Genomic DNA, 26,663 nt, shown 5'->3' with positions numbered 1-26,663 from the left:
GACAAGATCCAACACTCTTTATGATGAAGGTTTTGGAAAAATTAGGAATCCATGGAACATTCCTCAATACAATAAAGGCTGTATATGACAAACCTACAGCCAGCATTATACTTAATGGTGAAAAACTAAAGCCATTTCCTCTTAACTCAGGAACAAGACAAGAATGTCCACTCTCTTCACTTCTCTTCAACCTAGTATTACAATGCCTAGCTACAGCAATAAGACAAGATGTAGACATAAAGGGGATCCAAAAAGGGAAAGAAGAAATAAAACTCTCCCTCTTTGCAGATGACATGATCTTGTATTTAAAGAATCCCATAGACTCCACTCCCAAATTACTCAAGCTGATTCAAAACTTTGGCAAAGTAGCAGGGTATACAATTAACCCCCCCAAATCAATGTTTTTTCTGTATGCCAACAATGAAAAAAGTGTGGCTGAAATTAGGAAAGCAACTCCATTTGTACAAGCCCCACAAAAAATAAAATACCTAGGAATTAACTTAACCAAAGAAGTGAAGGACCTCTATGATGAAAACTTTAAAATCTTGAAAAACGTAATCAAAACAGAACAGAAAATGGCAAAAACTCCCATGCTCCTGGATTGGAAAGATTAACATCGTGAAAATGGCAATACTTCACAAGACTGTTTGTAAATTCAATGTGATACAAAATTCCAACCTCATTCTTCAAGGAAATTGAAGAGGCAATCCAAAAATTCATATGGAACAATAAAAGGCACGAATAGCAAAAACGCTCCTCAACTGAAAGAAAACTGCTGGAGGAATATCAATACTAAATTTCAAACTCTACTATGAAGCCATAGAAATCAAAACAGCTTGGTACTGGCACAAGAACAGACCTCAGGACCAATGAAATAGAATTGAAAACCCAGAAATGCACCGACAGACCTATAGCCATCTAATCTTCGATAAGGGAGCTAAAAAAATAGAATGGAAGAAAGACAGCCTCTTCAGTAAATGATGCTGGAAAATTGGTTAACATCTTGTAGAAAACTTAAGCTAGATCCTTATATATCACCCTGTAACAGAATCAACTCCAAATGGATCAAAGACCTTGGAGTCAATGCAGACACTCTTAAAACATTACAGGATGTTATAGGTCTCCTTGGCTCAGGCCAAGGGATACAGGTGGACCCATCGCAACAATGAGATGTACAAGTTGTTATGTCCAAAACCAACTGGTGAGTGGAGGAGGGTGAGGGGGTGGAGAGGAATGTATGTGGAGGCAGGGGGAGGATAGGAAGGGATGAGAAAGGGAAACAAAAGAGGAGGCTACAATGCTTGATAAGAAATATACTCATTATCTTGCCCATGTAATTGTAACCCCTTTGTACAGTATGTTCACAATAAAAAAATTATATATATAAAATATATATTATAAAATATAGAATAAAAATTAAAGTATAAAAAATATCAGTCAAATAAATATTATCCATATTTCCCCAAAATGGCAGTCAAATGCTTTTGAAAATAGAAACTTTTTAAGCAGAATGTATAAAATAGCATGTTTCCAGAACTGCTTCAATTGCTTCTCTATGGGATTTAAGGTTTCTAGGATGTAACAATGTTTTAATCAGGGAATACATGTTTATTAGATTTCATTGAAGAATTATGTTGTTCAAATCTAATAAATGGTAACAGGATAGAGTAGAAGGAATGTTACACACTCATTGCTTTAGGCAGAAAAGTATCTTCCTCAAACTCTTATGTTTCCCAAATATCTAGTCCCTCAAATGTAAATTTATGTTATTTATATAAGTTTGTAAAATGATCATATTTTATTATCTAAAGAATGCAAATTTTTATAATTATCAGATGGAGGGACTATACTCACATGGGTCCTGAAAAGTCCGAGATTTACTTGGAAAGGGAAATGGATATGGACTAAACATCGGAAAGGTGTAAAGATGCTACATTAGAAGATAAAGCAAAAGACAACAATCCAGGTATTGAAGTTTCTGGGAAGTGGAATAGGTAGTAAATGCCTTTTCCCCTAGAATCATCTGAAAATATTTCAGCTCTGTTGCTGGCTAAATTTTAATCTAGTGAAATTCTTATAGATTTCTGTCCTTTAGAACTGTAAAATGATAAGTACGGATTATTCAAGCCACTGAACTTGTAGAAATTTGTTACAGCAGACTTAATTTAGTAAACTAAAGTCAACTACAGCCTTTTCGTGATGCAACAACAGGAAAACCACATATTCTAGTTTCTGAGAATAAGAAAAATTGTCACCAGCTTTTTACAGATTGATGCTTTTGCATCAATGAAGTCTTGAAATTCTAAAAAATATCTAAGTAAGAAGCTCCCTATATTTGTTTTCACATTTAGGGATCACTACATACCAAAGGTATGTAGAAGGCTAGGATAAGAATATGAAATTAAACCTGTCTCCGAATAGTATAAAGATAATTTATGTCATTTTGTTACAATTTATAAAATAATAAAAAAGATGAAACAGAAACAGTTTTCTATCCTTCCTACCTTTACAACGGAAATGAGAGTATCAAGTAAAGATACAACCTTCCCAGGACATTATACGATGTTATGGGATCACTAGATGTTGAAAAAGAAGATTAAATAAATGGTTCCCCTGAAACAATGGGAAACAAAATCTATACCTGCACACTGATATAGCTGGAGTCTTTCTTTGATATTTTAGGATTGTTTACACAGCAAAATTCCTCTCTTAGGAAATGACTCTTTATTAATATGCAAGTGTTTGCACCCTATACCCCAATTACTGCTTATAAATGAAAATAAGCATGACACTAAGAGTAATCAAGACTACTTCTGTTGCTATAGTTGATAAATAATAATGATCTTGGGAAATAGTCAAACAATCGAACTTTTTCATTCCTTTCTTTTTGTCCATAATGAAAAGTCCTAATCAAGATATGTAAAATATGAATAAAGAATTTTTATATTTTTTATTGCTCATATTAAAGAAAATTCATTTTTCCTCTTGGTAAGTCTGATTTTGAGTCAGACCCTCACAGTTATTTTATAGACAAAAGTTTACTGTTATGGTTTAGGTTTTTTCTTTCCTTTGTTGTTTTCTTTTATGTTGGCAACTACATAGAAAAATAAGAGAAATCCATTATGGTTATGTTGAATTTTTCAAAGTTAATCTGTATTCAATGTTTTCTGTTCCATTCTTCACTAAGTTTAATTGTTGCTCTTTAAATGATAACAAAAAGTGATATTTTAACGAATATTGTGGTTGAAACCGGTGAAATCAAGAGTATCTGTGATCGCTTTTTAATTATTTTCAAATATTTTCCTTGGCTATTTTCATTATTGACTTTGTTCCAGTCTTCCAATCAGGAATACAGAGTTACATACAAAGATCTTCCTCAGGTATAGAATGTTAGGCAGAAAAAAAAATAGATGTATAATTAAAGAGTTTAATCTCTTAAGAGATTGAAAAACTCAGAAGACATTTTGCTATTTTTTTATGGTTAAAATGATTTGAATGTTTTGACTCTTAAACTAAATGAAATGCATGCACAGTTGTTCCAAACAACGACTTTGACTTATACTTTTCTGCTCGAGTGAGATGAGTGACTTTACTGTCAATGAAACCTCTGACAATGTTGGAGGGCTTATCAATTTTCGGGTAGAAGGGTTAATGTTAGAAAGCCAAGAGAGATTCCTAGAACAGCACTACCTATCACTTAACACTTAATTATACTTATGGCATATAAATACATAAATATGAATTGAGTGAGAAATGAGAGTTTTACACAATTCATTCAATGACAACGAAAACCAGAAAACACTTCTCTAATTTATATAAACTAGTATATCTAAATTTTTTTAGAATATAAATTTTAACATTTATGTCAAGATTTTTCTTTATTTATAATTTTTCTCTGTTATGGGTCTTGAAATCTGGGCCTGGATGTTGTACCTCAGCTCTTCAGCTCAAGGCTAGTAATCTACCACTTGAGCTACTGCCAATTTTTTCGTGGTTCATTGGAGATAAGAGTTTCATGGACTTTCCTGCCTATGCTTGCTTTGAACCACGATTCTCAGATCTCAGCCTCCATAGTAGCTAGGTTTATAAGCATGAGCTACAGGCACCTAGGTACATAATTATTTTTTTACATAATTATGAAAATTTGGGTGGTATTCCCATAAATTTTAAGATTGTATATAATGATCAAACTATACCATACCCATTAGTTACTTTATGTAACATTGTTAGACTGCTGAAAGCCTTATCTTTTGACTGTTTGAAATATCTATTCTTAATTATAATCACTTTCCTTATTGTGCCATGAAATTAATATATTTATTTTGTTAATGGAAATCTGCGAATTAAAGGTATAAAACATGAATTGTGAAGTGAAAGAAATCACTCCTTTACTTGTTTTAAGAAAATAATTCTGCCTTTTGTTTTCAATTATATTTCTATGGCAATGTGTAATATTCACTTTTTAACAGTTAAAATTGATAACAGTTACATTATACCAAGTTGACTTAAACCTGTATTTGAAAACTGCACACTTAACACAAATATAATTCCACTTTTGTTAACCACATAATTAAAATAACAGTAAGGACAAACTTGTTAGTAGCTCATGTGTAGAATCCCAGTAACTCAGGAAGCTAAGACTTGAAGATTTTGGTTCAATGTCAGTCTAAAATGTGAAAACTTATCTCCAATTATCCAGCAAAAGGGAGAATGTGAGGATGTAGCTCTAAGAATAGAGTGCCATCATCCATGAGCAAAAAATCCAAGGGAGATCAAACACTGAGTTCAGGGCCTAAAAATGGGATATTCACACAAGACAACAATTAAGAGAACTATGAACTTCAATAATCAAGACAAAATAGCAGAAAAGAACATGAGAAATGTTTGTAAACATCTGGAAGACAAATCATTTGACAGAATTTTGATTCATAAGAGAGAAAAATCACAGGCTCATTTGTACAATCACATTGTGTTGAAATCTGGCTATTGGGTAACACATTAATGAATGGATTGGATTAGGTGACAGCAGAGACTGCCTGTGAATATGCATCATCCCACTCTGCAAACCCCTAAAATTTTGCTTCTTATTTAAATAAAACTTCATGTGAGAGACTGTTCAGCCCACATACTCAGGGGTTCTTATTTTGAGTTTTCAGGCCAGAGTTTTGTTTATACCCACTCCTACTTAATCACCCTTCCCTTGTGCAGCTATTCCTTCATTAGCTGGCAGCTAGCAAGACTTTGAACTAGATCTCCTCCCTTAATCCCTCCCTTTCTCCAGCCACAACTCATTTCACTTCTATGTCTGTCTTAGTATTAGTTGTTTTATTATTAATCCCCACCAGAAAACTCTTATATTCATGTAAATACACTATAAATATACATATATGTACATGTCTAAACTGGGGAGGGAAAGGGGAATTACAAAACGTTCAAACAAGAATACAGTATGACTCATTGCAACAAAGATGCCCAAGGGGCTATATATTGGAAACGAACTTTACCATTTCGGGATTTGAGGGAGGGGGAGATAGGAGTGTGGGAGTGAGGGAGGGAAAGGATAATGGGACAACCCAAAGGAAGGGAAGGGGTAACAAAAATCAACAAGTAATGTTCTCTTTGCCTTACTCATGTAACTGTATTCCCGCTGTACAACACCTTAACAATAAAACAAAATAAAATAAATAAATTACACATTTGGCAAATAAAGTAAAATGAAAACATTGACAAATGAAAGTAATAATATACATATGTGTCTATATACACATAGGTACACATGTGTATATTCATATCCGCAGGTATTTTTATATATACATAGGTAAATAAGTATATGTACATATGTACACTTAGTGTGTATACATATATATTTATTTAAAGAGGCTTGAATAAGATATATATTAAGAGCATATTAATGTCAATGAAAAACATTAACCATCCTGAATGAATTATGAATGAAATCCAAATACATATCTCTATAGTAATATACGAAAAACCAAGGACCATATGAAAGGAGTATAACAAACCTAGACAATGCATACATATAGAGATTAGTGGAAATATAAACAATAATGAGATAACACTGCACAATCACTATGTAGAAATTGGAATCTTTATAAATTGGTGCTTGGTACTTAAAATGATATAGTCAATTTTTTAAACATATTGATATTACATATATAATAGCCTCTATGAACCAGCATTTTGAGTCTATTTTTGTATTTAAACATATATCCAAGAATATACATAGCAAAAACTTTTACAATAACGTGTAATAAAATATAGAAATGCCCATGAGTACGTTATAACATTTTACATATGCCTATAACACAATATGCTCTATCCATGAAAAATTTACATAAATGTACTTTGAAAACACTAATATTACACGGGAGAAATGGATAAAATAGACTACATTTTCCAATTATATGAACTTTTTAAATAGGCACATCTGTAGAAGTAGAATATGAGATAATAGTTGATCAAGGGAAGGGTAGGTTGAAATGATTATAGGTAATGACTACTAATAAATATTGGAGTATTTTGACAGGGTAGTCATGATAAAATGTTCAAGAAATGAGGTAATGCTCATTGTTCAAATCTTTAATATTCTAAAAATCATTGTATTTTATTGAAGAATTACAGATTGCATTTGCAATACACTTAGGAAAAATTTTAGATACTAGTAGGTGAATCTGAATGATATTTTAGAATTTAAAATTATACAGAATTTTGTAATGCATGTTTAGTATGTTCATAGGACGATAAATAAAATTTGATCTGTGATATATCCTCTGAGTGACTATATATGACATAGCTAGTCAATGGATATTCCACAAAATTACATAAATTGAGGGATGAGGTAGGGTTGAGAGAGATGAGGAATAATGATCATTAAGATGCATTGTATTTGGCTAAGAATGTGACTTAGTGGTAGATAGCTTGCCTTGCATGTGTGAAGCCCTGGATTTGATTCCTCAGTACCACATAAACAGAAAAAGCCAGAATTGGTGCTGTGACACAAGTGGTAGAGTTCTAGCCTAAACAAAAGATGCTCAAGCACAGTGCCAAGACCCTGAATTCAAGCCCCAGGATTGGGACAAAAAATGATGGAGTGTATTAAGCCAGGAAATGGTGGCTCACGCTTGTAATACTAGATATTTAGGAGGCTGAGGACTGAGGTTTTATGCCAGCCCAGAAAGGAAAGTCTGTGAGATCCTTATCTCCAATTAAATCACCTAAAATCTGGAAGTGCTGCTGTGTCTCAAGTGATTGAGTTCTAGCCTTCCTCAAAAGGAGCTCAGAGACAGCACTCAGGCCCAGAGTTAAAACCTCAAGAGAGAAAAAAGAAATAAAAAATACTAAACACTATTCATAAACTGCTTTGTCAAACAGCATCTCCCATACAATTACTTAAGTTAATTAAAAATATGATTAGAATAAAATACAAGTCCTTTTGGGGACTAATAATAGGATAAAACGGTTATTTACAAGGGACAAAATATATTTTATATCACATAGTTTGAGTTGAAATTTGTTCTTCAGTCTTCTTAAATCATTTATGAGATTGACAATATGACCAAATATAGGTCAATTTCCTTGAGGAACAGATTGAATTCTGCTATCTTTTCATAGGAAACCATACAGGTGATTGTTTGGCCTCTTGTTGAATTTTATCTGATATTTTAAAGTATATTTGTCCTACTGTAATATTAATTTAATCAATCATTTCATTAGGGTGAAGTTGGTCAGATTTTTTACAGTAAATCTTACTGCTTATCACAAATGAGTGCATGCCATGTGAGTCTTCTATTAGTGTGATAAAATACTTCATAAAATCAACTTAAAAAGAGGAAAGATAAATCTTGGCCATTGATTTCACACATTTGAGTTTATTTTTGCTTATCCTCATTGCTTTGCGTCTGTGGTGGCACTGTACCGTACCTCAGAAACATATGATGGAGTATGTATATTCATGGAAGCAAGGAAGTAAGGAAGAGGAGGATTCGGAGTTGGAGAGGAAGAAAGAGGTAGAGGGGAGAGGGAGAGGAAATAGGAGAGGAAATAGGAGAGGGAGGAGGAGAAGGAGGGCGGAGGAGTAGGAGGGGGAGGAGGAGGAGGAAAAGGAGGAGGAGGAGGAGGAGGAGGAGAAGGAGGAGAAGGAGAAGAAGAAGGAGAAGGAGAAGAAGGAGAAGGAGAAGAAGGAGGAGGAGAAGAAGGAGGAGGAGGAGGAGGAGGAGGAGGAGGAGGAGGAGGAGGAGGAGGAGGAGGAGGAGGAGGAGGAGGAGGAGGAGAAGGAGGAGGAGGAGGAGAAGGAGGAGAAGGAGAAGGAGAAGGAGAAGAAGAAAAGAAGAAGAAGAAGAAGAAGAAGAAGAAGAAGAAGAAGAAGAAGAAGAAGAAGAAGAAGAAGAAGAAGAAGAAGAAGAAGAAGAAGAAGAAGAAGAAGAAGAAGAAGAAGAAGAAGAAGAAGAAGAAGAAGAAGAAGAAGAGTGAGGAGGAAAGGACTTTGATCTTAATATCCTCTTTAATCATAAGTTCTCGGTGACCAAATCTCTACAACTGTGCCCACTTGAAAGGGTTCACCTCCTCTTTATGGCTACATATGATTTCAGATTTAATTTCTGGAGTGGTGAGTAGATATTTCTATAGAATTGTGTTAACTTCTCTTATTGAATATTTAGTTGAATTAATCAGAGAAGCTATTTGGTATGAAGTTGGTTTGGTTATACCATTGCTTGCTGGAGATATGAAAGACATGTTTTGAATTGAAATACATTTTATTTAACAGATAATGAAGCTTCATGACATTTCATTTTGTGACCTTCCAAAAGTACTATTTAATCTAACTCATAATGACTTGAATTCTTCATAATTTTATGGCATTTCCTTTCAGGTTTTTATCATTTTTTATGTGGTTCTTTCTAGTTGAAGGAAAAATGAATAATATCATGATCTTAACTATGCTATACAGTAGGCATAATATGAATTTCCTGCCATTTAAAAATAAGTTAAATTCTCTTTTGTAAGAATAATTGGATAAGTCATGAATATCTTGCTTTAGTTATCTCATATTGAGATTTATTGAATTTCTAAAAATTACTGTTTACATAAACTACATGAAATTCAGTGTTACTCTGAAATGACTTCGTACTCAAATCTCAGAAATACATGATCAGTAATTAGTAATTACTAGTCATTAGTAATTCTCTGTATAACTAAGTGTATAAATCTACATTTTTAGGTCAAAAATTTTAGGTTAAAAGGAAAATAAAAGCAAGTAAACACAGTACATAATATTTAAAGTTTATGAAAAATTGATTCATTCAGCCTGACAGACTATTGATTTTAGTTTACATGAGAAATTTAATAATCCCTTTGTCTCTTTTGATTAATAGAGTATTTCATTTTGTCCGAAGATTCTCTCATCTAAAACCTTCTAGTGCAATTTTTTGCTAAAAATGGAAATAATTTTTTTGTCTAGTGCAGGATCAGGTTTAATAATTGAATAAATATCAAATTTTAATTTTTTATTGAGCCATTAGAATTCAAATTATAAGACATTTCTTGTATACTTAGATATATTATATCTGGGACTGAATATGGATGTCTCTACTCAGGAGGCTGGGGCTCATAACCAGCCTTGGCAAGAAAGTTTATGAGAAGCATCTCCAATTAATGACACACACAGAGATGCAAAGCCAGAAGTAGAGTTGTAGCTCAAAAGTTAGGGCACTATCCTTGACTGAAAAAACTAAGAGATGGGACTTGAGATCAAATCACAAGAAAACACACACACACAGAGAAAATATTACGTTTGAAGTCTTATTTTAGTTTGAAGAAATAGACAATATCATGAAAACTGATATTTACTACATATCCTTCAATATTTGTGAATTGTTTTTAGTACAATTTGTCTTAAGATATAATATAAATTATTAAAATGAATATTAATCTAGTTAATATTGATAATTATTCATAATACCCTGGAGTACAACAATTGGTATTCTGAGGAAAAGAAGTAATCTCAGTAAAGGAATGGAAGAATGGAAGAATAGAAGAAAGGAAGAGAGAAAAACACAAACAAATACACAAAGAGAGAAAGAAAGAAAGAAAGAAAGAAAGAAAGAAAGAAAGAAAGAAAGAAAGAAAGAAAGAAAGAAAGAAAGAAAGAAAGAAAGAAAGAAAGAAAGAAAGGAAGAAAGGAAGGAAGGAAGAAAGAAAGAGAAAGGAAGAAAGAAAGAAAGAGAAAGAAAGAAAGAAAGAAAAAGAAAGGAAGAAAGCTTAACGAAGGTAGGAAGGAAGGAAGGAAGGAAAGAAGGAAGGAAGGAAGGAGAGAGAAAAAGAGAGAGGGAGGGATGGATGGAGGGAGGAAAGAAGGAAGGGAGGAAGGAAGAAAGAAAGAGAGGAAGGGGCAAAAACAATTTAATTTATAAAATCTGCTATTTAAACATAAATATGTACGCTAACCATTTAGTAAATGCAAATTTTCATTGGTCATTTCTCTGCATGTTCCCAATGCATAAAATTGTACACAAATCTTTTTCTCATTTTTTCTAAAACTGACAAATAATTATTTGCATTTAGTTATAAATATTCTGAAAATTGATGTAATCAAAGGATATTAATGAATTATATAATGTGAATACTAGTATTTATAATGCTATTAAATTTTTTCATATTATATTAATTATATCAATTATTTTATGTATTTTATGAGAGATATTAGCATTCTCTGATTTTGGTGTCTGTGAGAGTCCTAATAGCATTTCCTAATTAAAATCAAAGGAGTTTTTTTTTTAAATAAGCTTTTTATTGTGAAAATACTGTACACAGGGGCAAGGTAATGAGTTCATTTCTTATCAAGCATTGTTGTCTCCTCCTTTGTTTTTCCCCTACTATCCCTTCCCTCCTATCTCCACAATTATATCTGTCCCATTTCTCTCTATCTCCTCATAAATTGTAAATTTCATTTTTCCACATAGTGTCTTTTACATCTCATTGTTGCAATGGGTCAACCTGCATCCCTATTTAAACGATTTGTTTTTACCATTCTGCTCCCCAAATTATACCAACATCAAATACAGTGAAAATAGGGGTTATAACAAGGGGAGGGACATACAAAACAACAAGAAGAAATCACGTGGTACCTTATAAATATGTTAGAAACAATAACAAGAAGGAAAAAAAAACTTGTCTTTATCTCGGTTTTCATTTTGCTTAACATCATCTTATCTGGCCTTTTCTGCTTGTCTCAGATATATACTAGTTATTATACAACGGACAAGGGTCTCATATCTAAAATACACCTGGAACTCAAAAATTTAAATCCCCCAACAACAAATCCTCAAAGAAACAACTGCCCAATAAATAAGTAGACTACAGACTTAAAGAGAAATTTCTCTGAAGAAGAAATAAGAATGGTCAATAGACACATGAAGAAATGGTCAACCTCTCTAGACATAAAATAAATGCAAATCAAAACAACATTGAAATACTTCCTCATCCCAGTAAGAATAGCTATAATCAAGAACTCTAATAACAACAGATGCTGGAGGGGATGTGGACAGAAGGGAATCTATTGCATTGTTAGTGGGAGTGTAAACTTGTTCAAACACTCTGAAAACGCAGTATGGAGGTTCCTCAAAAGACTCCCCTATGACCCAGTAATCCCACTTTGGGGTATTTACTAAAACACTCACAAATGGTCATATCATAGATAACAGAACAAACATATATATTGCAGGGTTATTTACCATAGCTAAGATATAGAAATAACCCAGATGCCCCTCAGTAGATGAATGGCTTAAGAGAATGTGATATAATATATATATAATATATATATATATAATATATATATATATATATATATATATATGATTTCTATGCCTCCGTCAGAAAGAATGACATTGCCTCATTTGTAAAGAACTGGAAAGAGTTGGAAAAAATTATATTAAGTTAAGTAAGCCAGGCTTAAAGGAACATAGGTCCCATGGTTTCACTTGTTTGCAATGATTAGTACATGTGTAAAACAAGCAAAATAGGTCAAAGCCTATGTACGTATGACACATGAGATAATATTAAGCAAAATGTACCCAAAGTCAGGGATACGAGTGTTTTTTATTTTCCTTTCGTGCTAGAGTTTTTAATGTACTTACAGTGTAGTATGTAATTCTTTTGTTCCTTTTGTATGTACTTCCCCCCAATATATTAACTGTTCTCATTGGATATGATGCCCAGTGTTCTACACCTTGTATATACATTTTTGTAATTTGGAAAGGGGAAGGGATACTGGGAACGTTTAAATGGGGATGCAGGCTGACCTATTGTGAAGAAGAGATGTACAGGACACTATGTTGAAAACGAATTTTACAAAGTCCAGGTAGGGAAAATGGAGTTGGGGAGTTGGGGAGGGAAATAACGGTAGTGGGAAAACAAAAGAGGAGGTAACAATGCTCTCTAAGAAATGTACTCTTACCCTACTCATGTAACTGTAACCTCTCTGTAAAACATTTTTACAACAATGAGATATACACGATATTCTGTAGGAAAATGAACTTTAAAACTGTAGGGATGTAAAGGGGAAACAAAAGAGGAGACAACAATGCTTGATAAGAAATGTACTCATTCCCTTGCCCATGTAATTGTAACCCCTCTGTACAGTATTTTCACAATAAAATATTTACAATAAATATGTATAAAATAAAAAAGTTGTAGTTTACAAAGAGTATTACACAACGCTGAAAATACCTTTTTAGGTCTTCTGCATTTTGTAGAAATATTTTTAACAATACGGTTTGTTGACATGTAATTCACATGCAATATATTATCTCTTTTTATTGCATATATTGTTTTGAAGTGAATTGTACCTTACTAGGTTTTCAAAGCATAATTTTCACAAATTTTCATTTCTTCAAATTGAAATTCTGTAAACTTTAGAACAGACATTAAAATAAAACATAAAAATGTAACATTAACTTACTGGAATTTGGCCAGCATACATTCACACTACAGTATCTTTTCAAATTTTTTTGGGTGGATTATTTTCAGAGTCTCACAAAGACGATTCAAGGGCATTGTCAACGAACTATCCTGTCCCAACCAAGATTTTTACTTGTCCTAAATACATACAAAGAAGTGTAATTGCTGGATCATATAATTCTCTATCACCTTTTGAAGACTTGAAAACTTGCTTGCTAAAATGATTGCAGTATTGTACAAATCGATCCAATATGTGAAGTATATCAACTTCTTTACAAATTCACTGCTATATTTTTTGTGGTCTTTTTATATTTTATTCACTCTAGTGAGTTTTCTTTTTTCTTTTTTCCTAGATACTAAAGAGGGGCTTGTTTCATATGCTCCTCCTATTGTTCAATAATTTACATTACTTTCTGTAAAGAAATGTCCTATTGATAAAAATATTATATGGAATTAGAAGATATAAATATATTTACGACCAGGATCATTGTAACATTAACAAATATATACTATCTGTTGGATATATTTTCACTTCTGATATAATGTTCCTTGTAATATGAAAGGTTAACATTTGATATTATCTACTTTATTCTTGCTTTTTTTTAGCCACTAATAATTTCAGTGTCAAATTTTTAGAAACCTATACTAATCAAATGCCATGAATATTTTCTTTTATGTTTTGTAGGTTTTTACATCTCACATTTTGGTGATAATCATTCTTATTTCAAATTTTTGTACGAAGATTGGGGTAGTAGTCTAAGGTCACTATTTAAATCTAGAGAGGCAATAATGCCAACACACCCTATTTAAGATGCTATTTTATTTCATAAAGTCATGGCATCCTTTTCAAAATCTATTGACCATAAAACTAAGAATTTATTTTTGACAAATCTATTACATTCTTCTATATGTCTGTTTTTATATTAGAACTATGTGGTCTTCACTACTAAACATGGTAAAATATTTGAATCTAGTATAAGTGCTCTTATATCATTTTACAAGGTTGTCCTGGCCGACCTGTATTCCGTGAATTTTCATATGACTTTATGGAGCCGGTAGACCAGTATTCTATAGAGATATCTGGATGGTCGATAATCACTCATATTTTACACCTTGTGAAATCACAACACCTCCAATTATTATGTATAGAAAAATGTCTTTAGAGAATGCTTAAACAACTAAAATTAATTTAGGAATAAGTTAATATTTAGATGATGCTATAATATAGTAAATGAATGAAAACATACTTGAGTTGAACAACAGAGGAGAGTGAGAGGGGATGGAATGATGGACCATATGGTAGGTTTATGTCATCGGTATTGTGTTTCAACAAACAGAAAAACTTCAGAGAAGTGAAGGAGGAAAATAACCAAAGTGACCTGAATCAAGCTTCTTTTTAATCCACCTAATAGTTTGGAGAATTAGACAATATGGGAAAAATAAAAGAGAAAATGAAGAATTTTATATACCTGTTACAATGTGAAGTAATTGTAGGAATATGATGATTAATTTCCAAAGAAATAAGTGAAAGAATAGGTAAACTTTAAAAAAGAATGAAGAGAGAAAAGTAGCAAAATAAAACCTTTATCAATAATAAACACAGGAGTAAGGCAATGGACATATTCTAATAACAGTATAAATTGGGCATAGACTTTGGATCACATTTTATCATATATAATTTTGAAAAGACATTAGGAATGAAAAAATATTAAAGTCATAATTTAAACACTAATTAGAAAATAACTAGACATCATTGGCCTAGAATATGGGAAGCAATGGTTTGATCTCCCCAGCATTACTAATACACACAAAGCACAAACACAAAAACACCACATACATACATACACACACATACACACATTTAGAATATTTATATCATATTTAAACATAGAAAATTATCACAAATATGCTAATATATGAACTCATAATATTCTTGCTTGAATTATTTATAAGGTTAATAGAAATAAGAGTCACAATATACTTCGGTGCTTATAGATTTAAGTACCTTAGAAATTAAGAATTAGAAGACATGAGAATCTTTGCAAACAAAATTTAAATAAACATTTTGATATATGTTATTCTTTTATTTTGACAAATGATTGATGTTACTGGTGTTTGAACTCAAGATTTAGAATATGCTAACCAGGTCTTCTATATCTTGCTATGGAAGGCTGTATCTCTAATCATTGAAATCTTGATATTTTTGAAATAAGGTCTCATAGTTTGTCAGGCTCTCCTGACTCACAAATCACAATCACTGTTGGCACTTCCCACCATAGCTAGAAAATGTAAGCGACACATCACCATGCTCAGCTCAAAAATTTTTCAAATCCATCACAAATATTTATAGAAAGTTACCAGATCATAAAGTCTATCTTATTAAATTATGTGTTTCTTGAAAAAAGAGTACAAAAATATAGTATTTGTTACCTTGACAAATATGTTCAGAACTATAACAAAATAAATTTATTTAAGTCACCAAATATATAAAAATTAAGTAAACAATTTTAAAATATTCAAATTTTAAATATTTTGAAAGCAAAATATGTGTCAGAATAATTTACATGTGTAAAAATCATGCAAAGTTAAATTAACCCTACAATGCTGAAAAAAGAATTACCTTATGAAACAAAAGTAAATAACTAAATCAATATAAAATTTGGAATTTATAAAACAAAATGAAGTGTATTCTTTATCTGACTTAAGTAACTGAAAACCCTCCCTACATCAACATTATACTAAAAATAAAAATGCATGAAAAAAACAAAACAAAGGTATCCATTAATCAATAGCAACAACAAAAGCATGAGTAGTTTTTTTTTTTTTGGAAAAATTCAAGGGAGGGGATAATAATGTTCCATAAGAAATGTAGTCATTACCTTATTTATGTAACTGTAATACCTTCGTACATTACCTTTACAATAAAATTAAATTAAATTTAAAAATAAACCAAATAATGTACCAATTATTAATTCTTAGAAGCCATTGGTTAAAAACTTTGTAAAAGTACCCAAAGATTATACGTTGTTGATAATATTTAATCACTTAAAATAAACTTCAGCAGAAAAGCAAAAGTTTTTCTTTACTAAGTAAAGTAATATATCAGAATATATTAATATTAGTAATAATCGTAAGATGAACACATAGTGGCAGTAAATATGTAAGAAATAAGAAAATTTGCCATTCGATTGCAAATAATAAGTGAGAAAGAAGTCTCTATACCTTATCAAATATATCTTAGGTTAAAAGAAAAAAACTATTCTGGCACATCTTATGATAATAAGATAAAAATATTAGAGCAAAAGAACAGATTGTTCCAAGTTTTTAAATATATATATATGTATGTGTATATATACACTAACTTTGGTAGTGAGAATTTGTAGATATTTCAAATTGATGTATAGTTCTTGCCGGCAGACGTCATATCACTGGTTAATTTTAGGATAGGGGTTCCCGTTCCACCAGAACTTGCACTTGATCTGTCCTTTTTGCCTTTCCAACATTACTGGCATCAGAATAGCATATCAACTTGTCTGTTTTCCTACTTTGGCTGCATTCTGCAGTCCTTCCAATCTTATAGCCTCTCAGAAACTGCAGAATAGTGGAAATGATCTAATGCACCCAGCTACAGATTGAAAAGAATGTCAAATAACTTTTCTCCTGGGTTCTATTCTCAAACCTCCTAAGTAGTAAAGAGAAACACATGTGCATCCCTGGTGCCAAGCAGTAACAGTGTTTTTGAAGCAATTAGACATATATATGAATTAGGAAACTTATTACCTCAGGAAAAGAATAAAAGAACAGTGAAGCACAGAGAACAGATGGAATTTTAACTAGCTACGCAGAGGCTGAGTAACCTTAGCTACCTACTCGAGAACCTGATATCTGAGGATCACTGTTCAAAGGCAGCCCAGTCATCAAAATACATGAGATTATCTCCTATTAACCACCAAAAAAGCCAGACGTTGAGCAGTGGCTCGAGTGGTAGACCAGTAGCCTTGGGAACAGAAGGTTATGGAGAATACTAGGCCCTTTATTCAAGCCTCAGGAATGAGGTATGCATGCATGGTCACATGTACAAATGCACACGTATGCATGCGTGTGAATATGTGCACACATACAAACACACAAAATGAGTATTTCAATGCACAGATCTTTATTTTTTACTTTGCTCTACTTTTATTTTCCTGTATTAGTTCACAAATTAACAAAATCAACTAAGCACCTATTTACATATATCTAATCATGTTTCTACAATGTTTACTCCCTTTTTGGTTTTACCTGACCCAAAAGTAAATTATTCAGGAGTTCAGTTCACCTTCCCTAAACGCTGTTGTATTAGATGATTTTTTAGGTTCTTCCTAGCAGTATGATTTTGTGAAATCATATATCAAACAACGTATTTCTTTCACTAGAAGGAGAAACCCTGTCAAACAATTAATAATAGGATTTTTCCCCTCATGGCAAGCGTCTGTATATTTATTTTCTGCATATAACTTCTACCTGTCTGTGTATGCCAAAGACTACTGTGAAAATAAAAGATCCTACTCAGCGCTTAGCAATCATATACAATTAATAGATGTGAAGGTGTTCAAATATTACTGGAATTGCTTCAAAATAAATAATGTTCACCTTGACTGTACATAGAAAGAAGATTTGGTTTCTCAGCACTTAAGTCAGAACTTGAATGAAAGAAAGAAAAGTAAATATGAGGACCAACTCAGCATATATATTCCAATGAAACAAAACAACCCAAGAAAACACAAATTAATTACATAAATTACACAAATTAAGAACTTGCAGGAAATGCAAAGATTATATCACTCTGGTTTCTATGGTCTGTTTTATCTAGGGAAGTTTTTCATCTCTGGGCTAAAAAACATTCCCAGCAAAAGAATAGTAACTGGATTATATTTCAGCCACTAAAATAGGGTTAATGGAGGGTAGTGTACTTTTCTCCTCAATGAATTTTTTCTAGCAAGAAATGATGTAATTACTTGCAAATATAAATATCTTAATAAAATAAATTTTATTTTGGTAATATTTTCCAGCATGTAATGTACAAAACAAAGTATGTGAAAGGTATGTCTTTGAAAATAGAATGAGGAAAATGATATCAGATCTGTAAAAATCAGGTAGGACAAGCTTATGAAAATCCTGACGATATGGGAGGCTATTGTTTTTAGGATAGTGGTTAAAGGCAAGACTGGACAAAAAGATCTGGACACAGTGTCATGCCTCTGTTGTTATAATTTCCAGGAAGACAAATATAAAGTGAACTGAACCCACGATCGTATATACATAAGCAAGAAGCTGGATTCTATCTGAAAAAAATAGCCATTCTAACTGGGGTGAGGTGGAAATTCAATGGTTTTTTATTTGCATTTCTTTTATGGCTAGAGAGGTTGTGTATTTTTTCATGTGTCTACTTAGGTCATTCTTATTTCCTCTTCAGAGAAGTTTCTCTTTAAGTCTTTAGCCCACTTGTTTACCAGGCCCTTGTTTCCTTAAAGGAGTTGTTGTTGGAGGGTTTAGTTTTTTGAATTCCAAATATATTTTAGATATGAGACCATTGTCTGTTGTAAGGCTTGTGAAGATCTTCTCCAATCTGTGTGTTTTCTCTTGACCTTGTTAGCTAGGTCCTTTGCCATGGAGAAGCTCTGCAGCTTCATGCATTCCCATTAGTCCAACCTTTCTTTGATTTGTTGTGTTTCTCAGTCTCTCTATTTTTTGAGGGGAGGGGTCCGGTTATAGGGCCTGAACTCTGGGACTGGGTGCTCTCCCTCAGCTCTTCAGCTCAAGGCTAGTGCTCTATCACTTGAGCCACAGCGCCACTTCCGGCTTTTTTCTTTTTTGCTTATGTGGTGCTGAGGAATCAAACTCAGGTCCTCAGGCATGCAAGGCAAGCGTTCTACCACTGAGCCACCTTCCCAGCCCTTCTCAGTCTCTTTTAAGAAAATTTTGACCTGAACCAAGGAGACCTATAATCAAGAACTCAACAGATGTTGGAGAGGATGTGGACAGAAGGGACCCCTACTGCATTGTTGGTGGGAGTGTAAACTTTTCAACCACTTTGGAAAGTAGTATGGAGCTTCCTCAAAAGACTCCCCGTAGAGCTCCCCTATGAACCAGCAATCCCATTTTATCCCAAATTAACACAAACAAGAGCATGCTAAACTATCAGCACAGCTATGTTTGTTGCAGCACTATTTACGTGCTGCAACTCCCATGCCTCTCAGTAGATGAATGGATTAAGAAAATGTGGTATATATACATAATGGAACTCTTTGCCACCATCAGAAAGAATGACATGGCCCCATATGTTAGGAAAAGGAAACACTTGGAAAAAATTAAGTGAAGTAAGCCAGAACCAAAGAAACCTAGGTCCCATGGATTCCCTTATTTGCAAAAACTCGTATATGTCCAGGACAAACAGTAATGGTCTGATAAAATGATATTAAGCGATATGAACCCCAAGATAGGGACACAAGTGCCATTGTTTCTAAGGTATATATAAGGTACCACGTGATTTTTTGTTTCTATATATTCCCGCCCCCATGATTTTGCTCCCCTGTTTTCACTGTATTTGATGTTGGTATAATTTGGGGAGGGGAAGGGAAAAAAACAAAAAAACAAACAATTGTTTAAATAGGAATACTGGTCGACCTATTGCAGCAAGGAGTGGTACAAGCTGTTACGTCAAAAAATGAATTTTCCAGCTTTGGCCTGTGGGGCTGATGGAGGGGGGGAAAGGGGGAGGCATGGGAAGGGATAATAAGGGGAAACAAACCTGGAGGCAACAATGCTTGATAAGAAATGTACTCATTACCTTGCCCATGTAATTTTAACCCCTCTCTACGTTATTTTCACAATAAAATAATGAAAAATGAACTTTACAATTTAGGGGAGTAAGGAGTGGGGAAGGTGTAGATGAGGGAGGGAAGAGAAGGGATGGCAGAGGAAAAACAAAGGAGTAACCAGAAATGCTCGATAAGAAATGTACTCATTAACTTGCTCATGTAACTGTAACCCCTCTATAGATTATTTACACAATAAAAAACTAATTTAAAAATAATAATAATCCAGATAATTTGGGGTTGGGGGCAGGACAAATTGGTAAGAACACTATTTAGGAAACACATGACACTCAACTAAATGACTAATACTATGAGTATTAAAGAAAAAAAATCTATGCCTTAAAGTAATTGGAATAATTGTAGGGTTTGAATATTTGAGTGAAGAAAAATCCATGAGAAAGAGAATGAACCTGTGTTGCAATGCTTTCTACTTAAGTGATATTGATACGTGATACTCCAGACATAACATAGTTACCTTGCAAATGAGCATGGATGTGCATAAGGGTAATGGATATACTGTATTTACACAGGTTTAAGTTAAATACATTTTTTTTCGTTGATTGTGGTTCTTGAACTCAGAGCCTGGGTGATGTCCCTGAGTTTTTTTCTTGCAAGGTTACAACTCTACTACTTTGAGCCTCAGCTCCAATTCTGATTTTCTGTTGGTTGTTTCAGGATAAGAGGCTCAGGGACTTTCCTGCCCAGGCTGGCTTCAAATCATGACCCTCAGACTCAGCCTCTTCAGTAACCAAGATTCCAGGAATGAGCCAGGCGATGTTTTTAATATTTTAGTAAATTGTACAGTTGCAAAAATTATAAATTATTTTTATAACCTGTGTAATATATGTGTGTAGATATCACTGCATACTGACAGAAATATTTTAACATTTTTTATCTACAGTAGATTTATAAAATCATCCTTTGTTAAAAAATAAAATGGATACAAATGTTAATAAGGAGCAAAGCAAAGGGATTTGCCACATGTTTCTTGTTGAATGGAATATGAGTTACTAGAAACAGTTTGGGAAAACCATTCTTACTTTAACAAAATTGATAATGGCTATTAATTCCAATTCGTTTTTTGCCTATATTGTGCATGCTCACACATGAGTGTCAAAATCAAACCACACTTTTTGTCTTTGTACTTAACTCACCTGTTATAATTTAGAGGACATATGAAGTAATCAAATAAAGGTTAAATTAATAAGAGGCTATGATTTAGAGCTGAAATGTGATAATACCTAATTAGCATTTTTCTTAGTTTAATTGCATTGTCATAATCCTCATTCCCACACTATGAATGTACATAGAAGGTTCTCACTAAATTAAGAAAAAGTGTATTGAAAGAATATGGGCATACTGTGATTTTAGCTCATTGTGATCCATAGGGGATAGTATGTTTTTGAGAATTGAAAAAAGCTGTGAAGGAGATGAAGATAGGGATGCGTTTATTCGGGAAAAAATGGCTACATGATTGCTCCCAGAAAGATAGTGATGAATTATTCCAAAAGGTTACAGTACTTTCACAACCATGTTCACTACTGCACTATTCACAGTAGTCAAGTTATGGAAATAGTCCAAGATGCCCTTTGGTGGAGGGATGCTTGGAGAAACTGTGGTATATATACACAATGAGATTGCACCCATCCAACATGAAGACTGTTACATTATTTGTAAAGAATGAATAGATCCAAAATATGTTAAGTAAACTAAGTCTGGCCCAGAGACACAAAGGACACATGTTCTGTTGTGTATGGGAAGCTAGAACTTTATGCAAGTTTACAAAAACCTATTGACTAAAGCATGCTATTTGCGTAGGAGTATTTACAAGGTGTAATTTCTTATGAAATTAAATTCAAAATCCAACAAAATAAACACCAGGATGATCACTTCGAAGATATGAAGAGAAGTCAAAGGGAAGGCATAAAGAGAGTTAGGGAAGCAGAGAGTAAAGTCATAATATTCAATGCAGATAGAATGAAACTAGAAAAAATGAACATAGGGTTATGTTTGGGAGCATCTGGGAAAGTGATGTAAAGATCCATTGTTTTTATAAGCTGATTTGTTGAATGGAAATTCCTTTGTACAACTATTGAAGATAATACAAATATAATTAGAAACACTGGAGACATCTGATATTAAACTGAGTTCTCTTAAACTGTGTGCCAATATAATTGTTTCCTCTTACGAAATTGTCTTTTCAGGTAATATTCTCACAGTGACAGAAAAGTAACAAACCCAATGAATATGAATACAGCACATTGCATATCATAAAGACACACAATATAAAAATTACAATAAAAATGTTAGAATTGATTACATGATAAAATAATAAGAATGTATCAAATGCTGATTATTTTTCCAAGTACTTTATCTATTATTTAATTTAATCCTCACAATATTCCCATAAAGTGGAACTACTTCCATTTTTAATTCTCAGCTGATGATATTGAAGTCTTCAGAGTAGGAATTACTTGCACACATAGTAAGTGGTAGTCTGGGGCCCATCTCTCACTGTATCGGATAGCTTCCTTCTATTTTATGACCAAATATCTGTAGTTAGTCTACTAATTCTAGGAATATTTTTCCAGAATTATTATAAAGATGATAATACTACTTCACTTTGTATTTGCTAGAAAATAGGTAACTGTAATATGAAAACCCCAAGTTCATAATCAATTTATACCTCCCTGGTGAAAGGAACCGTTAAAATATAACATTCTTGATTTCTAGCTCAAAATAATAGAAATCATATTCTACTCCATGACTCAACACTGCACTACCTGGGGACCACATCTCTATTTAACACACTAATACTAAAAATGACTTGCCCAATTCCTCATGGATCCGAACTGCACTTCATAAGGACCAATGATTTTCACATTGTAGCTTACCTAATGTAGATTTATTTTGATTGCTTTTTATACCTAATATTTTGAAAGAAATGTACTATGTTAAAATGTTATTAAAGCAAGACATATAAAAACATTACCTTTGACTCCAGATAAATATTTTATCTTTGCAGTCTGCCCTATCATTAATGTTAGGAACGATATTTTAAAAATCATAGACTCCAAGATCTAAGCATGAATTAAAGATTTTCCAACTTGTGAACAGAATTGGTTTAAAAAGACATCAATATTACTGGATTTTTAAAATTTTCTATTATACTGAAAATTCAATTATAAATATAAACATAATATATATATATTATGAAATATAAATAAATATATATATTTAAATGTAAATAAAATATAAATATAAAAAAATGAAAAAAATTCATTTCCTTGGGAGTAGGCCACTACTCATTTTAAAAGACCTTTATTTATACTACAAATTCACCCATAACTACAAAGATTCTAAAAATTACTGAAGTACAGTCACAAAGGAAACAGCTTAAATGCATCACCTACATTCAAAGGACTGTGTTAATAGCAAAGAGTTATACTAATAAGTAGCTTACCAAATTCACTTGCATTCTTTCATTCTATTCCAATTAGCTTCAGAAATAGTCGATTTTCATAAAATGACGCACTTACATTTTTAGATCTTAGTAATATTTATTTCAGAAATATCTTTAGTTCCAGAGTCAATATTTGTGTATTATATATGACACATAACATGAATTAAAATAATACTGAAAATATTAAAAGCTTATCAGAAACTATGACTCACTTTGGAATGTTATTTAAATTGAAAAAGACATTCAAAGAGCCTTATTTGTTGAAGTTACAATAATACTCCCATATAAGAGCCATAAGTGAAGATATCTATGCATGTACAAAACTATTTCAAATACATCTACAATCCGATCATGATAAATGCTTTTTTAAATTGATTTTGAAAAGAATATCTAACAAGCATATCCACAATACTGATTTTTTTTTGAATTTTTAAAGAGGTTTATTTTACTTGGACAAATATCCTAACATAAATGAGGGAATTAACACAGAAACCATCATGGTAAAACATTTCATTATCTGTGTACAAGGTATTACAGTTATAGTACCAATGAGTCTACCATAAACATTTCATGAACAGTGTTTCATAGAGGACTAGTTTCTGGAAGAGGTACTATAAGTCAATATTAATATAGTGGATACTGTTATCAGAATTATTTACTAATCTGCTACAATATGAACCATATCATAGACCAAGAACACCATCTTGACTCATCTACCAAATTAATTTATAATATATATACTATATTACATTCATATATATATATATACATGAGGTTAAAAATTACTTTGTCTTTTAGTTATTTTACTGATCAGTTTCAGGTACAAGGAATGCAAAAGAACATAGATGACATTGAGCAATCTAGAAGAGATAAAATTGAATCATCCTTAAGTAACTAAGTGAAAATGTTTAGATGTAAAAGTAACTAATTAAGATTTATTGCAGTATTTTAAACAGATATGACTGAACATGTCTTTTTAAATGATCATAAAGAAGAAATATAAAATAGACAAGAGGAGATATTATAAGCAAAGGTGATAAGCGTTGCAAAACACTTCAGTGGGGGATACACAGGAAAAGAATAATAACATCTAAATACTTTCTATGTGCCATTCAATGTACTTAACCCTTCACACTTGCTAATTCATTTATTCTTTTCTATGACCTTATGAGGTAGGTTTATCCACTGGCTTTTTCAGTTAAATCACTGGCATCAGCTTGGAGGGCTAGTCACTGCCCCCTATCACTTCGACTTCACATAGAACTCCCCTATGACCCAGCAATCCCACTTTTGGGCATTTACCCTAATGTTTACAAAAAAGACCACACTAAAGCTACCAACACAACCATGTTTATTGCAGCATTATTTACCATAGCTAAGATATGGAACCAACCCAGATGCCCCTCAGTAGATGAATGGATCAAGAAAATGTGGTATATATAAACAATACTGATTTTGATTCAATATGATGGGTACTGAGAATAGATATGATCTTACAAAGGAACGTATTTTCAATAGAAAGCTGGAAAAAGTTTATATACATCTTGTGTTCCACATGGAATTATCACACAGTAACACCTGGTTGGTCAAGTCTGTCACAATCACTCAATGAATATGTCTCAAAAGTATAACCAATTGGAGATGTCAAATGCAGATTTTGTACTTAGAGTCATCACATCAACAACTTACTATACAGTTATGTCTGTATCTTATTACTTGACACATAATAAGGTCTGAAAGTGTTCTTTTTTATCCAACTTAATGTTGTAAATTCTTTGATTATAATGATGTTATTCTTTGATTATAATGATGTTATCATTTGACAAATAAACTGTACAGAAGGGTGGTTCCACTGAAATGACATGACAGTACGCTTATAAATAGAAAGTATTCAACACAGTCAACTCTTTTCACCCTCATCACTTTGCAAGCAACATTGCAATATCACATACAGATACATATACACACACATGTGCACATGCACACACTTTATGCTTGCATGCTAAATTTAGTGTCTAATGTACAAAAAGATTCAAATAAAATATTAGTGATTAGAACAAATGATTATTTGCTTTATTATACAATAATATAAAATCCAGTTACCATGGGTGTTACATTTTATCTTTTTTTCCCACATGTGGCCAATTAATTTTTTATTTATATATTTAATTGATTTTAGTCATTATTTGGAGCTAATACTAGGGCTTTAACTCAGGGCCTGGCTGTTCCTGAGTTTTTTTGTTTTGTTTTGTTTTTCTCAAGGCAAGCATTTTATTAATTATACTAGAGTTCCATTTCTAGTTTTTGCTGGTTACTTTCAAATCCGAATCTAATGGACTGATTTGCCTGGTCTTATATCAAACCACAATCCTCATATTTCATCTTTTTGATTAGCTAGGAATAAAGGCATGTGCCATCAGTGTTGTTTGTACTTTTTTTCCTCTATACTTATCTAATACACATACTTATTTATTAAGTTAAAACAGAGTATAGAAGCAAAATGATAATATTGTCCTGTCAGAAATTCAAGTTATTAATTTAAATTTGTTCTTAAGTCTAAATACAGACAAACACGAGCTCTGAGAGCTTTCTAATATTATTTAATATTTAATAATTAAGATTTAATATTACCCAACATTAGTAAAAATGTATAATGCAGTAATAGAATAGAAGTCCTTTGTAAAACTACTTAAACTGATTTTTTAAGACGCTTGTTTTCATTAAAAAAAAAAAAGTAGGCCTCTCTATTGTCTTCATGTGATTTTGATGCTTAAAGGTACTTAGTGAGAAGTCAAACGGTATTAGTAGCCCTTTACTATCAAAATCTCACTTTTTTCTTCTTGGATAATATTATGATAAAAGGGTGAAATGTAAACCAGCCATAGTTCAGAATCATGATTCCAGTGCAAGTAGATCACCAGTAAGTACTCCTAGATACCATTTACTGCAAAATTTTGTCACAAATACAATTGGCCTGCTTTCCTAGCCTGGAGCTCTTCCTTCATTGTACAGGAAAAGTGAAATTCAACTGATTTCAGCCAGATCAGTTACAAGAATTATCAAGGATTTACATTCTTGTCTGTAATTTAATCAAAGCTATATCTCTTTATGTAGACTACTAAAATCAATTTACTGATTTCAAATAAATTAATAAATTTTATTTCCATTTTTCCCTTTAAGAAAAAGAAAATTCTACTTGCTCTATAAATTTATCAGAGGCATGGAATTTTTGGCTAGCTAGGTCATTGCACCTCTCTCTCTCTCTCTCTCGCTCGCTCGCTTGCTCTTTCAGGTTCTCATAGATAATAGGACTGCACCATAATTATGCTATTTTATTTTGATTTTATAGTTTTGGTTGCATAATTTCA

This window comes from Dipodomys spectabilis, unplaced genomic scaffold (genome assembly GCF_019054845.1).
Source record: "Dipodomys spectabilis isolate Male_0828 unplaced genomic scaffold, ASM1905484v1 ptg000319l, whole genome shotgun sequence".
Lineage (NCBI taxonomy): Eukaryota > Metazoa > Chordata > Mammalia > Rodentia > Heteromyidae > Dipodomys > Dipodomys spectabilis.
This window is presented reverse-complemented; position numbering follows the sequence as displayed.